Genomic DNA, 13,932 nt, shown 5'->3' with positions numbered 1-13,932 from the left:
TTCTCAATTCTTCTCATGTTTATAGCACAACAATATTCCATTGTGTTCATGTTCCACAATTTGTTTAGCCATTCCTCAATTGCTGGGCATCTGCTTTGATTCCAATTTTTAGCTATCACAAAACACGCTGCTATAAATATTTTGTAGTATATGGGGATTTTTTTCTTATCAAAGACTTCCTTGAGGTATAAGGTCAGTAATGAAGTCTTTGGTTCAAAGGATGGACATTTTAGTTACTTTATGTAACTCCAATTGCTTTACAAAAATGGTTTACTATTTCACAGTTCTACCAACAATGAATTACTGTGCCTATCTTTCCATAATATTAACTGTTGCCATTTTTTGGTCATTTTTGCCAATTTGCAGGGTGTGAAATGAAACCTTAAGAGTTGTTTTGATTTGCATTTCTTTTATTATTAGTGATTTAGTGCAATTTTTTCCAATGGTTATAAATACTTTGCAGTTGTTCTTTTGAGAACTGTTTCTTCATATTCTTTGACCATTTATCTATTGGGGAATGGCGATTAGTCTTATACATATATTTATTATTTATATATCTTAGATATCAAACTTTTATCAAAGAAATTTGATATGAAAATGTTTTTCCTATTCAACCACTTCCCTTCTTATTCTAGTTGCATTAATGTTGTCTGTGCAGAAGCCTTTCAATTTCAAGTTCCTCTTTTGGTATAAACACAATATTGTGTTCCTTCAGTTACTTTATGTTAATCTTTTTTTTGGGGGGGGGGGTGAAACAATCGGGGTTAAGTGACTTGCCCAGGGTCACACAGCATTAATCTTTTTTTAAGGTGGCCTTGTTTCCACTGACTTTTTTCCCCTCACACCATTCCCCTCCTCTTATCTGATAGTCCCCCCTTCTTTCCTCTCCTTCAGCTAATCCTGTTCCTTAGTTTTTAATTTTAATTTTGTTGCACCCCATTACAAAGAGGATTTCTCTCACTCTATTATCCATCTTCCCTTTGATTCATAATTATAATTATCTGGTCAATCTTTTCTCTGTGTTCTTCATGCAATCAAAGCTCCCAAGGTATCCATTTTTAGTTCTTCCCTGGAGGGAGCCTACACTGTTTGGTAGGGCGGGTTCCACGGATTCCCCTTCTCCTTTATTTCCAGAACAGTGTCGATTATGGCAGCTGTCAGACAGGACACTACCCCAGGGTAGGGTCCCTCTCCCACTACACTCCTGATGATGAAAGTCCCCACTGATTATTGAGCTCTTTTTTCCTCCACATTTGTCTGGAAATCTCCTCCCTATGTCTATGCTCCCCCACTCCTCCAGGTGTCAGTTGTCCCCAGGGGTTCTAATTCTGCCCCCTTCCCCCTCTCAGAACAGACTTTTCAAGCACAAAATCCCCTAGATCTCATCCATTCACTGACCATCTTTCTTCATTCATATGTACATTCATAAGTGAGACCTCCTTCCACCTCCAAAATAAAGCCTGCTTCCTTTCCCACCCCTTTTCAATTTTTCTCCCTTTCCCCTCGACTCATTCCCTGAGTTCTTCTGAGGTCTTCTCTTTCTTAGAACACATTCCATTCCACCATCTTTTTTTCTAGTGGGTCTAAAAGTCTTATATTACTTGAATGTTCTATACTCTGTATTTGAAACTCTCTTCTGATGGTTTGCAGAACTTGTTTCTGAAATGAATTGGGCTTTTTGGGTTTTTTTCATTTGTTTTTTGTGGGACAATGAGGGTTAAGTTACTTGCCCAGGGTCACACATAGTCAGTAAGTGTCAAGTGTCTGAGGCAGGATCTGAACTCAGGTCCTCCTGAATCTAGGGCTGGTGCTTTATCACTGAGCCATGTAGCTGCCCCCGCTGAAATGAATCGTTAAATTTAACTACTATATGTCTTGGAGTTTACAGCCTTGGTGGTTAGTGGGTTGGTTTGTTTGTTTGTTTTTCTGGAAGTGATCTGTGAGAATTAGACCGCTACCAACCTGTTGAGAAAGATACCGCAGGGAAGCTCTGCCATGAAAAGAGAACACATGTGACTTAGCATCCAGGAGATCAGATTGGCATCCTGAAGTTACTGTCTGTTAGTTGTGTCAATCCAGTGCTACCAGCCAATTAGATTGGAGCTATGTGTGTGGATGGCCCTGTTTCCTATTTCACAGGAGGCTTCTGGGAGAAGCCACAGGGAAGTGAGGGCTTTTCATTTCCAGACTTCAGCTTGGCAGCAGGGACAGGAAGAATATGGAGAGTAGACAGATCTCATACTTTATCCACGTGTTTCTCTTTACTAACCCCTAATATACTTTAATAAATACTTAATGCCCAAAGATTGGTGCTATACAGTATTTTTTTTAACATAGAAGGTATTTTATTTTTTCCGTTACATGTAAAGATAGTTCTCAACTTTTGTTTATATAAGCTTTACAATTTCTGATTTTTCTCCCTCCCTCCCCTCCCTTCCCCCTCCCCTAGACAGCAGGTAATCTGATATAGGTTATATCTATATATCTATATACATATACATATACATATATATATCTATACATACATATCTATACACATAATAACATTAATCCTATTTCTGCATTAATCCTGTTATAAGAGAAAAAATCAGAGCAGTAATGCAAAACCTCAAAATAGAAAAAAAAAAAAAACAGCACCCAAAACAAAAGAAATAGTATGGTTCAATCAGCATCTATACTCCACAGTTCTTTTTTTTTTTTCTTGGATTTGGAGATCCTCTTCTATCACGAGTTCCCTGGAACTCTTCTATACAGTATTTTTTAATTGTGAATTCATTAATTTTTTTATTTATTTAAGTTTTCAACCTTTGTTTAGATAAGATTTCCAATTTCAAATTTTTCTCCCTCCCTCCTCTCCCTCCCCCCTCCCCTAGACAGCAGGTAATCTGATACATAACATTAAACATATTTCTGCATTAGTCATGTTATACAAGAAGAATCAGAGCAAGAAGGAAAAACCTCCAAAAAGAAAAACAACAGCACCAAAAACAAAAGAGATAGTATGGTCCAATCAGCATCCATATTCCACAGTTTCTTTCTTTTTTTTTTCTGGATTTGGAGAGCCTTTTCCATCATGAGTCCTTTGGAACTTTCTTGTACCATTGGATTGGTGAGAAGAATCTAGTCTATCACAGTTGATCAACACACAATGTTGGTGATACTGTGCACAATGTTCTCCTGGTTCTGCTTATCTCACTCATCATCAGTCCATGTAAGAGCCTCCAGATTTCTCTGAACTCCTGCTCATCATTTCTTACAGGTGCTATACGTTTCTAATTTAAGGTGACCACTCATTAGATTTTAGGCATCACAGCTAGAATTTTAGACCTTATAGATCTCTGAACTTTTTCTACTGGAATTTCATTTTCTACAGTTAAAAGTTCTGGACAGTTCTTTCTTTCAATTGTTCATCCTATCTTTGAGTTCAGTATGCTCTGCATGCATATTGAGATTTTTTTCCTCAATGTTATTTTTTGCTTCTTTTCACTCTATTGTTTTTTTTTCTTTTGTTTCTTTGGTGAGGTTTGTCATTATAGGTTTAAATTTTTTTATTCTGTTCATTATTTTGATATGCAGGACATAAATTCAGCTCTCATAATTCTCACTTCTCTTTTAAACCACTCAAAGATAGTGTGTTATAGTTCCATGTTCTCCTCAAATTCCCCAGGGTCCTCTTTTGCATCAAATGTTGGATCATTTTCATTTATCTTGCAATATTTATTCATACTGCCGGAACTCATTTAATAGAGCTGGAGGCCATATTTTCCTTCTGTTGTTACTGTTTTCCCTGTTGAGTTATCTGTTTATGTTCAAGGACTTTTAGTTTTCTTCTTCCTGAAATCTTTGGTACTTTCAGTGCTTTTACCTCCTTATTTTCTTATCACCTACTTCTTGACTCCCTCTTCCCTGTGTTTTCCTGGGTTGCTGGATCTCAGAGTCTCAGTCTTCTTCCCACACTAGGGAATTCCCAGTTCACCAGCCCAGGACTCTTTCCCAAGTGACTTTTGGGTGTCAGAACTAGCCCCAGCTGTGTGCTATGCCCTTTCCTCAAGCTTAGTAGTATGGTAAAAAACGGAAGTTTTAGCTGAATCATTTGAGAGTTGAGCGCATGCTACTGAAGTGGCTTTTGAAGGACCTCCCTTTTGGGGTGGAGTCCGCAATGAACTTCCCGCATGTCCGCTTAAAACTGAGGGTGGAACTGAAGTTCGGTCTGTCTAGCTTTTCAGCTTAGCCGCGGCGCACGTTTGGTGTTCAGTGCTGGTTCTCGGCCTGGCAGGCAGTTTGGGATTCAGTGAGTTTTATAAAGGAATATAGACTAAGCTTAGATCTAAGATTATTCATTTGTATTTCTACTTTCCTATTTCCCTAATGGTATCACCTTTTGTTGTCTAATTCCCAAACAATAAAAACTAATCCCTCACTGATTAAAGCTCAGAGGCTTCTTTTTCTTAGTGGTCTGGGAGATATATAGATATAGATATAGAGATAGAGATAGAGATAGAGATAGAGATAGAGATAGAGATAGAGATAGAGATAGAGATAGAGATAGAGATAGAGATAGAGATAGAGATAGAGATAGAGATAGAGATAGAGATAGAGATAGAGATAGAGATATGTGTGTATATATATGTATGTATATATATGTATGTGTGTGTGTGTATATATATATATATGGGAAAAGTTAAAAGGGGGAGTTTAATGCTCATATATCCAATTTTAAATCTCACAGTAGAATATTGCACAGCTGACTACATGCAGTATGTTCCATCCTAGTGACCCATTTCTGTTCCCCTGTTCTTTGAAATCAGCAGTTCAGAACCTGTTTTCCAAGCACTAGTAGTAGAGAACTTTGCAGCAATGGTACTTCAAAGTTACAGCACTGAATAGGCTTTTACTTCTGAAAGGTTGTGGCCAAGCTGGCTGTGGAGGCCTAAGCAAACTTTCACAGCATGGAGCTGGAGTCACCACAGCACTAGAAAAAGGGAAGCCAGACTGAGATATAGGTTTTGATGCAAGCCTATGGCAGGTACTTGAGATAGCTAGTGTGTCCTCAATGGTAGTGTAGGAAGTGAGGGAGGGGTGCTGAGTAAGCTCAGGGTCAGTAAGTATCATCAGTTCCTGTGTTTTAGTTTAGGGTGCTTTTTTTAACCTTCTTTGGAACCTGGGTGTTCTAGACCATGAAGACCACTAAAGGTCCTTTATTTTTGGTACGTAATTTCTGTTTTGGAGAGATTTGAGAGGTTGTAGGAATCATAGAAAGTGTCTCATCTGCTATCCTGTTGCTCATGTGACCTAATAATATATGGTTCTTTTATAAAGCTTAAATACTTTTTCATCCCAGTTTTAATTAATTCATTTTCTATTTTCCTTAACTACTTTCCTACTCCTTCTGATACCCTACCTCCATTTTAAAACTCATTGCAAAATAGATTTTTGCAGTGATAAAAATATGGTTGAGGTGTGATGAAAATGTGCTTGAAGTGTAAACTATGAGAGCCAAATCACTCAATGAAGGAATCCATTCATTTGAGCATACAAGTAGGAACTGCCCATACAGAATTCACATTCTTTTTTTTTTTTTTTTTGGTGACGCAGTTGGGGTTAAGTTACTTGCCCAGGGTCACACCGCTAGTAAGTGTCAATGTTCTGAGGCCGGATTTGAACTCAGGTACTCCTGACTCCAGGGCCGGTGCTCTATCCACTGAGCCACCTAGCTGCTTCCAGAATTCACATTCTTATAACAATTGTGTTACCTTTGTAAAGCTCCTTGTTGTTTTTTTTTTTTATCTATAAAGACAGAATGCAATAGGGCCAATATCTACCAGAATAATTTTCCTACCCACTGTCAACCGATGAAGCCCAGAGTTCATAGCCTGACATACAAATCCCACTACAATCTGACACTTTATCATTTGCTATTCTTCACTCAATTTATAGCTTTACAGTCAAATTAGATGACCTGCTTTTCTAGGACTTGAGTGGCCCTCTTCTACTTCCCAGTCTTTGCTTACAACAGGAAAGCATAACATATCCTGCTTGAAATGCTTCACACACTTAAGATGCTAGGCCAGGTGCTACAATGACCATGAAGCTCACCAAATGGACGTGTCCGGAAGTGAATCGTTCCTTTCTGGATCTCTCAAAGAATACTGTTTGTGCCTCTTAGCCATTTATCACATTGTCACTTTATCTAGCTTGGATACTGACAGCACCAAGATCTACATAGAACTCAATGCACTGGAACATTCGGCTAAATCTAATCACATGAAACGTCACAAGGGATAAAATGTAAAGTCCTCCACAGTTTCAGAAATCACCTTCCCAAGTACAATATAGGCTAGGAAGGACTAGGCAGCACTTTCTCTAGAAAAAAATCTATAAGATACAGTGAACTGGAACTCACATTGCTAGGTGGCAGATAAAACTGTTAATGAGATCTTGGGTTTCAGAGGAAATTACAAGATTTAGAACCTGCCAGGTTCTGGGTTCCTTGTCCTCTGCTAGAACCACATCTTAAGTGTTATATTCAGTTAGGGGTGCAACTTGATAAACTAAAAAGGAACATAGAGAGCCAGAGCTATTCAGTTTGGAGAAAAAAGTCTTTCTCTTTAAGTTGAAGGAATATCTATGGGGATAAAAGGCCATCTGCTGAGACTTGGAGCACATGACTATAAGCAACAGGTAGAAGCTACAGAGAGGTAGAATTCAACTTTATTATGTAAGGAAAAACTTCCTCCCAACTAGGGCTATTTACAAGTGGAATGGGCTTCTTTAGAGGGTGAGTTGCCTCTCACTTAAAATCTTAAAGAGAAAGCTGGATGACCATTTGGGATGCGTTAGAGAGGATTTTCCATAAGGTACCAGTTAGTCTTTGATAAACCCTCAGGTCATTTTCAATTCTGTGATTACGTGCAACCTTGTCTTATATCCTCAAGAAACTAATATGTGTTTTGTTCACAATAAGAGCTTAATGAATGACTTGAGTATCGCTGATTCTTGCTCCAATGCTTTAGGTAGATAGAATGCTGCATTTATCCTCTGTGACGTTGTCTTTCCCTATTTCCTACACCAATGGTATGAAAGTCAAATAGAAACAGGAGCCACGCAACTATACATAAGGATCCCTGTGGGCTCCATGTTAACTTAGAAAACCACCCTTTTATATATTTCCTTTTTTTAAATACATCAACACATTAAAATAAAATAGGGAACTACATTTTAATCTGTTTCAGGCAATACTCAGGCATATTGTGGGTTGCATGCAGCCTGCGGGCCATGTATTCATTTGAAGTTGTTTGTCCTTTTTTTCGAAGAGGACCATGACAGATGTCATGACTTGGAATGAATTGGTTTTAAGTGAGAAAGGGTTACACAAAATCACCAGCCTCACTCTCTCCTCCATCTGCCATCTGGGTCCAGTGGCAAGATATATTATCAGGATGACTGAAAATGGCCCAGATATTTAAGGCAATTGGGGTTAAGTGACTTGCCCAGGGTCACACAGCTAGTAAGTTTCTGAGATCAGATTTGAACTTAGGTCCTCCCAACTTCAGGGCCAGTGTTCCACTGTGCCATTGAGCTGCCCATGGGTCACATATTTGGCATCTCTGCTCTACAACAACAGAAGCCAAAACTCTTCCACATCTTAACATGGTCTTTATGAGGTACTGTGGCCAACCTTCTGACAATGGAATTCCTCCCACTTATCTAGGCTAGTCCTTGAACAAATAGTTTGTTCCCATCAACTCAAAGAATTTCTAGATGACAAATTTTTACAGAGTTTGTGTTGTTGGCATAGATGGTCTTGAAGAAACTCAAGGTTACCTCAACATCAAGATAAAACATCAAAGTCAGACCTGGATAGAGATTACTATAGATGGGGGGAGAAGGGGAGAGATGTTGGGGAGGGGCGGCAGTGAGGAAGGGGGGGAAGAAATTTATCTGAAAGAAAAGGGATACTTTTCATTCCTTGCTTCACCTGTTTTTACAAGTTAAAAAACAACACAGAAAACCTATGTGTGACATTACTTTGTGTTGAATTAAGTGGGCCAAAAAAGGATAGAAAATTTGGGCAGAAGTGACAGAGCAGTAAGGGAAAGATAAACAGATGTAAAATGTAGACTCTTGTATGAAGTATTCTGGAACTGACAATGGCTAAAATTCTGTAACCATCTAGGTCACCTTTTGACTTTTCTTGTCAGAGGGAGGTCTCCACACCACTGCTTTGCCTGTGTAATGATTGGAATGACGCCACCTGTTGGAGACTTACTGTAGAAAAGCTCCATCATGAGGTGAAGGTCTCTGAGGGCAAGACCATGCATCTTTTCTTTGGCGTCAGGAAGTGACGTTTGCTGGTGGGAGGAAGAAAGGGGGAGCCTGGCACTCTGACTCGCACTCTTTCCTGAGGACTCCAGTGGAGAAGGGAGCTAGAAATGCACTCTCCCTTTGATAGACGAATGTAGGCCTTTCTCTCTCTCTTTACCAAATTCTTATTCTCTTTAATAAATGCTTAAAAGTGTAACTCTTGGGGTGGCTATGTGGCACAGTGGATAGAGCACCAGCCCTGGAGTCAGGAGTACCTGAGTTCAAATCCGGACTCAGACACTTAACACTTACTAGCTGTGTGACCCTGGGCAAGTCACTTAACCCCAATTGCCTCACTGAAAACAACAACAACAACAACAACAACAAAAAGTGTAACTCTTACTAAAGCTTATAATTTATTGGCGACCACTCATTAGATATTTTAGACAGTTTAGCTAGAATTTTAGCCTTAACACCTGTGTTAGCCACTCAGACCTTCACCTCCTCAGGAGTACCCTGGACTCCATCCTTGGGTTCTTCAGCTTTGATGGGTCATTTTTGACCTTATCTTCTGAGACCCAGGTCTGACTTCTGGGCCAGCACTGCTCCCCTTTGCTGTTCTGCTTTATATATTGTCTTATCCCATTAGAATGTAAGCCCTCTAAGAGTAAGAAATGCCTTGCTTGCTTGTATCTGTATCTCCAGTGCTTATCCAATATCCTGGTACATTATAAGCACTTAATAAATTCATTCTTATTTTCTCTCTTTCTGTGTGTGTGTCTGCCTCTCTCTCTCTATTTCCATTCTTATTCTGCTGTGTGTGACTGCTCTGTCTCTCCTTCTCTCTGTGTTCTGGTTCTCCTTTCTTTCTCCATTACAGTCTCTCCCTCTCCTCCATTTCCCCATTCCCCCCAAGGCCTAGAGCCTTATCCTACTCCTATCCCAATTCTTGGCCTTTGCTTCCCCTGAAGCTCACTGCTTAGGCCAGAGCAACCCACAAAGCACTATTTAGAGTAGGCAATGTTTATTCTCACATAGCTATACAGGTAAAATGAATGGATTATAGGAGAGGAGATATCACAGACCTTACCTCAGGAAAGGAACGGGAAGAAAAATATATTCCTGATACTTCAAGTGGGAAATGAGTGTATGCTTCCATAGAAAGATTATTTGTTATACACAGCAGTTGGACAATATGGCATACTAGAAAGAATACTGCACATGATCAGAGGACTTGGGTCCAAGTGCTTGCTCCAACAATTATTATATGACCACTTTGATAGGATCAGAACTTCCTGTTTCCATGAAAGACAACAATTCTGTCCCTGGGACGTAAATGGATCCTGTCTCCACTGATGCAGATTTGTACCTAAGGGCATAAAAGTCCCATCCATGCCTATTTGGTGCCTCTTCTACTTCCTCAATGTCTGAAGAACACGAGTCACCAGATTCCCTACACCCAACTCACCTCCCTCTCCCAATTTAATATGGGGGGGGGGGAAGGAGCCACATTGAGAGAAGCTAAATGGCACTGCATCCTTTTTGCATATCCTTGCTGTATTAGGGCAAAATAAACCTTAATTGTTCAATGATTTGTGAGTGCCTCGTTTTGTCCAGACATCAAACCTGAACTAATAGGATGCTGAAGCTGGGCCTACCCCTAACAACAACCAGCAAGTAATGTGAGCCTCCATTTTTTCACCTGTAAAATGGGGGTAATACTTGTACTATCCACTTTAGAAGTGGTGCAGGGAAAGTGTTTTGTGAATCTTTAAACACTAATTAATTGTGTTATCATTACTTTCCTTAATCATATCATGATATTTCTCATATGTCTATGATATTTATGTTATTATGTTTACATGGATATGTACTTCTATATTTCCTATAGTTCATGATATATACTACTATAGGCAAGAATCCAGTAGAAGAATGAATGGAGTAGCCCTCATTGTCAATAAAAGGATAAGAAAAGCAACAGTGGGGTATAATCTGGAAAATGACAGAATAATACCTGTTTGAATCCAAGGCAAACCATTCAACATCACAGTAATACAAGTCTATGCTCCAATCACTAATGCTGAAGAAGCCAAAGTTGAATGGTGTGAAGAACACCTATAACATCTTCTAGAAATAACACCAAAAAAGAGGTCACATTCATCAAAGGGGATTGGAATGCTAAAGTAGGAAATGAAAAGATAATTACAGTAGCAGTCAAGTTTGTCCTTAGAGTACAAATTTAAGTAGGGTAGAGACTAACAGAGTTTTGTTCAGATAACTTGCTGGTCACAGTGAACATTCTTTTACAACAACCCAAAAGGAGACGCTACACATGGACATTACCAGATGGTCGACAGAGAAATCAGATTGATGACATACTTTGTAACCAAAGATGGAGAAGTCCTATCCAGTCAGTTGAAACAAGACCTGGAGCTGACTGTGGCTCAGATTATGAGCCTCTTATTGAAAAATTCAGACTTAAATAGAAGAAAGTAGGGGAAAGTATCAGACCAATATAGGAATGAATTTGAAGTAGAAGTGATGAATAGATTTAAGGAATTAGATCTGGTAAATAAAGTATCAATGAAGAACTATCTACAAATGTTTACAATACCATATAGAAGCAACCAAAAATATCCTAAAGAAAAAGAAGAGCAGGAAAGCAAAATGCCTGTCTTATGAGGCTTCACGAATAGCTGAGGAAAGAAGGGAAGTGAGGGGCAGCTAGGTGGTGCAGTGGATAGAGCACTGGCCATGGATTCAGGAAGACCTGAGTTCAAATACAAACTCAGACACTTAACACTTACTAGCTGTGTGACTTTGGGCAAGTCACTTAATCCCAATTGCCTCACCAAAACCCCAAAAAACAAAAAAAAAGAGAGAAGGGAAGTGAAAGAGAAAAGAGAACTGAATGCAGAATTCCAGAGAACAGAAAAGAGATAAGGTTTTCTTAAATGAGAGATGCAAAAAAATAGAAGAAAATGATCAAATGGGGAAAACAAGAGATCTATTCAAGAAAATCAGAGACATCAAGGGAATATTTCATGCAAAAATGCGCAAGATAAAAGATATAAATGGTAGGGACTTGACAGAGGCAGAAGAAATTAAGAAGAGGTAGTAGGAATAAACAAAAGAACTATACCAGAAAGATCTTAACATCACCAGTAATGACAATGGTGTGGTTACTGATCTAGAGCCACATATCCTAGAGAATAAAGTCAAGTGGGCCTCGGGAAGCAATGCTAACAATAGGGCTAGTGGATGGAATCCTAGATGAGCTGTTTAAAATCCTAAAAAATGATGCTGTTAAAGTGCTGCACTCAATATGCCAGAAAATTTGGAAAACTCAACAGTGACCACTGGATTGGAAAGAATCCATTTACACTCCAATCTTAAAGAAGGGCAATGCCAAAGAATCTCCAAATTACTGAACAACTGTGTTTATTTCACATGCCAGCAAGGTTATAAGATTCTACAAGCTAGGCTTCAGCAATATGTGAACTGAGAATTACCAGAATGGCAGGCAGGTTTTCAAAAAGGCAGAGGAACTAGAGATCAAATTGCCAACATTCTCTAAATAATGGAAAAAGCAAGAGAGTTCCAGAAAAACAAACATCTGCTTGACTACACTAAAGCCTTTGACTGTGTGAATCACAACAAAATGTGGCAAATCCTTAAAGAGATGGGAGTAACAGATTATCTTATTTGTTTCCAAAAGAACCTGATGTGGGTCAAGAAGCATCAGCTAGAACAAAACATGTAACATATGGCTGGTTTAAGGTTGGGAAAGGAGTACAACAAGGTTGTACATTGCCACCTTATTTATTTAACTAATATGCAGAGTACATCATGCAAAATGCCAGGCTAGACAAATAAAAAGCCCTAATTAAGGTTGCCCAGAGAAATAGCAACAATCTCAGATATGCAGATGATACTACTTTGATGACAGAAAAGTGAATAAGAATTTAGAAGCCTCTTGATGAGGGTGAAAGAAAAAAGTCTAAAAGCTGGTTTAAAGCTTAACATAAAAAAAACTAAGATCTTGGCAACTGGTCCCATTACTTCCTGGCAAATAGAGAGAGAAGAAATAGAAGCAGCGTCATATTTTATATTCTTGGGCTCAAAGATCACTGCAGATGGCAAATGCAGTCATGAAATTAAAAGATGCTTGCTTCCAGGTAAGAAAGCTATGGCAATTCTGGCAATTCTGGACTGCATACATACTAAAGAGACATCACCTTGCCAGCAAAGGTCCCAAGAGTCAAAACCATGGTTTTCCTAGGAGCAACATATGACTTATCAGAGTTGTACTATAAGAAAGCTGAGCATCGCATAATGAATGCTTTTGAACTGTGGTCCTGGAGAAGAATTTTGAAAGTCCCTTGGACAGCAAGGAGATCAAATGAGTCAATACTTCAATTAATTCAAGCTTGTCACTGGAAGGTCATATATGGAAGCTGAAGCTTAAATACTTCAGCCATATAATGAGAAGGCAGGACTCACTGAAAAAGACCTTGATTCTGGGAAAGATTGAAGGAAAAAGGGATAGCAGAGAATGAGATGGATAGATAGTGTCATGGAAACAATGAACATGAACTTGGACATACTTTGAGAGGTAGTGGAGGAAAGAACAGTATGGTATACTATGATCCATGGGGTCACAAAGAGTCAAATAGGACTGAATGAATGAACAACAACAACAAATATTTCTGATATATTATGGGTTCAACGGATTTTATGAGTTGAACCAAGAACTGAATCATTATTACAAGATTCATTTTAAAAATTCAATTTCCAAACAACTAATTTAGAAATAATTTAAAAATATCACTCACTTGTAGTTATTATAAGCAATTCCAAAATAAATTTTTAGTTATTCCAAAATAATTGCTGCCCATTTGCCCATTATGTAAATAAAAGTTCACAACCCACAAAAAAGGGGGTCATCTTTGTTTTGAATTTTTTCTCTTAACTAAAGTCTGACCAATTCCATAATACTAGTTGTAAGAAGTCAATAAGATTATACTATAGAGAGTCCTATTCAATTCCCTAATTTTATATTTTGTTCCTGTTAAGAATCTTTAATATAGTCTGACTGGCTTTTCATTTGTTAGGTTTTTTAAGTCAATAAAAGAGAACAGATTTTTCATTAGCTATGATTCCAGAAGAGTATTATTAGGTAGGTTTCCATCAAGTATCATAATAGGATTGGTTAATTTAGAAAAAAAATTAACCACTAACAGTTAAAAAAAGATATAAAAGTGATATTATTTGTACTTCCTTCTTCAATAATGTCCTTCCAAAGAGATAGAGTATATTCAGTACAACAGCTGTAGTATGGTTTGCTGACTCCACAAGTCTTGGATAGTACTTCAGAAATTAGCTGTTCTATTCCCAGTAAAGTAAGTCATCTGCCAAGAGAGTTTACATGATGAAAAGGTCATATTTATTTCAACTGAATCAATACAGAGCCAGGAATAGTAAGAAAGCCAATGATACAGTATTCTGTCTCTTCCTTCACCTTTTGATTCACTTTAGTAAAAATGTGGATGGAATCATGAAAAAATAAAAAACCTTGAGCAAATATATTTTGATGTGATTGGTCATGTTACAGTACTATTTTATATA

The 13,932-nt window shown here is 38.3% G+C and overlaps 1 protein-coding gene across 2 annotated transcripts in view; it reads right to left on the bottom strand.

The window, feature by feature from the left end:
* COG5 (component of oligomeric golgi complex 5) overlaps nucleotides 1-13,932 on the bottom strand; it is a 349,622-nt gene that overhangs the window by 270,021 nt on the left and 65,669 nt on the right. The window lies entirely within an intron of this gene.

Source organism: Dromiciops gliroides, chromosome 5, assembly GCF_019393635.1.
Source record: "Dromiciops gliroides isolate mDroGli1 chromosome 5, mDroGli1.pri, whole genome shotgun sequence".
Lineage (NCBI taxonomy): Eukaryota > Metazoa > Chordata > Mammalia > Microbiotheria > Microbiotheriidae > Dromiciops > Dromiciops gliroides.
The sequence above is the reverse complement of the archived record's forward strand: the minus strand, read 5'-3'. Positions and strand labels throughout refer to the sequence as shown.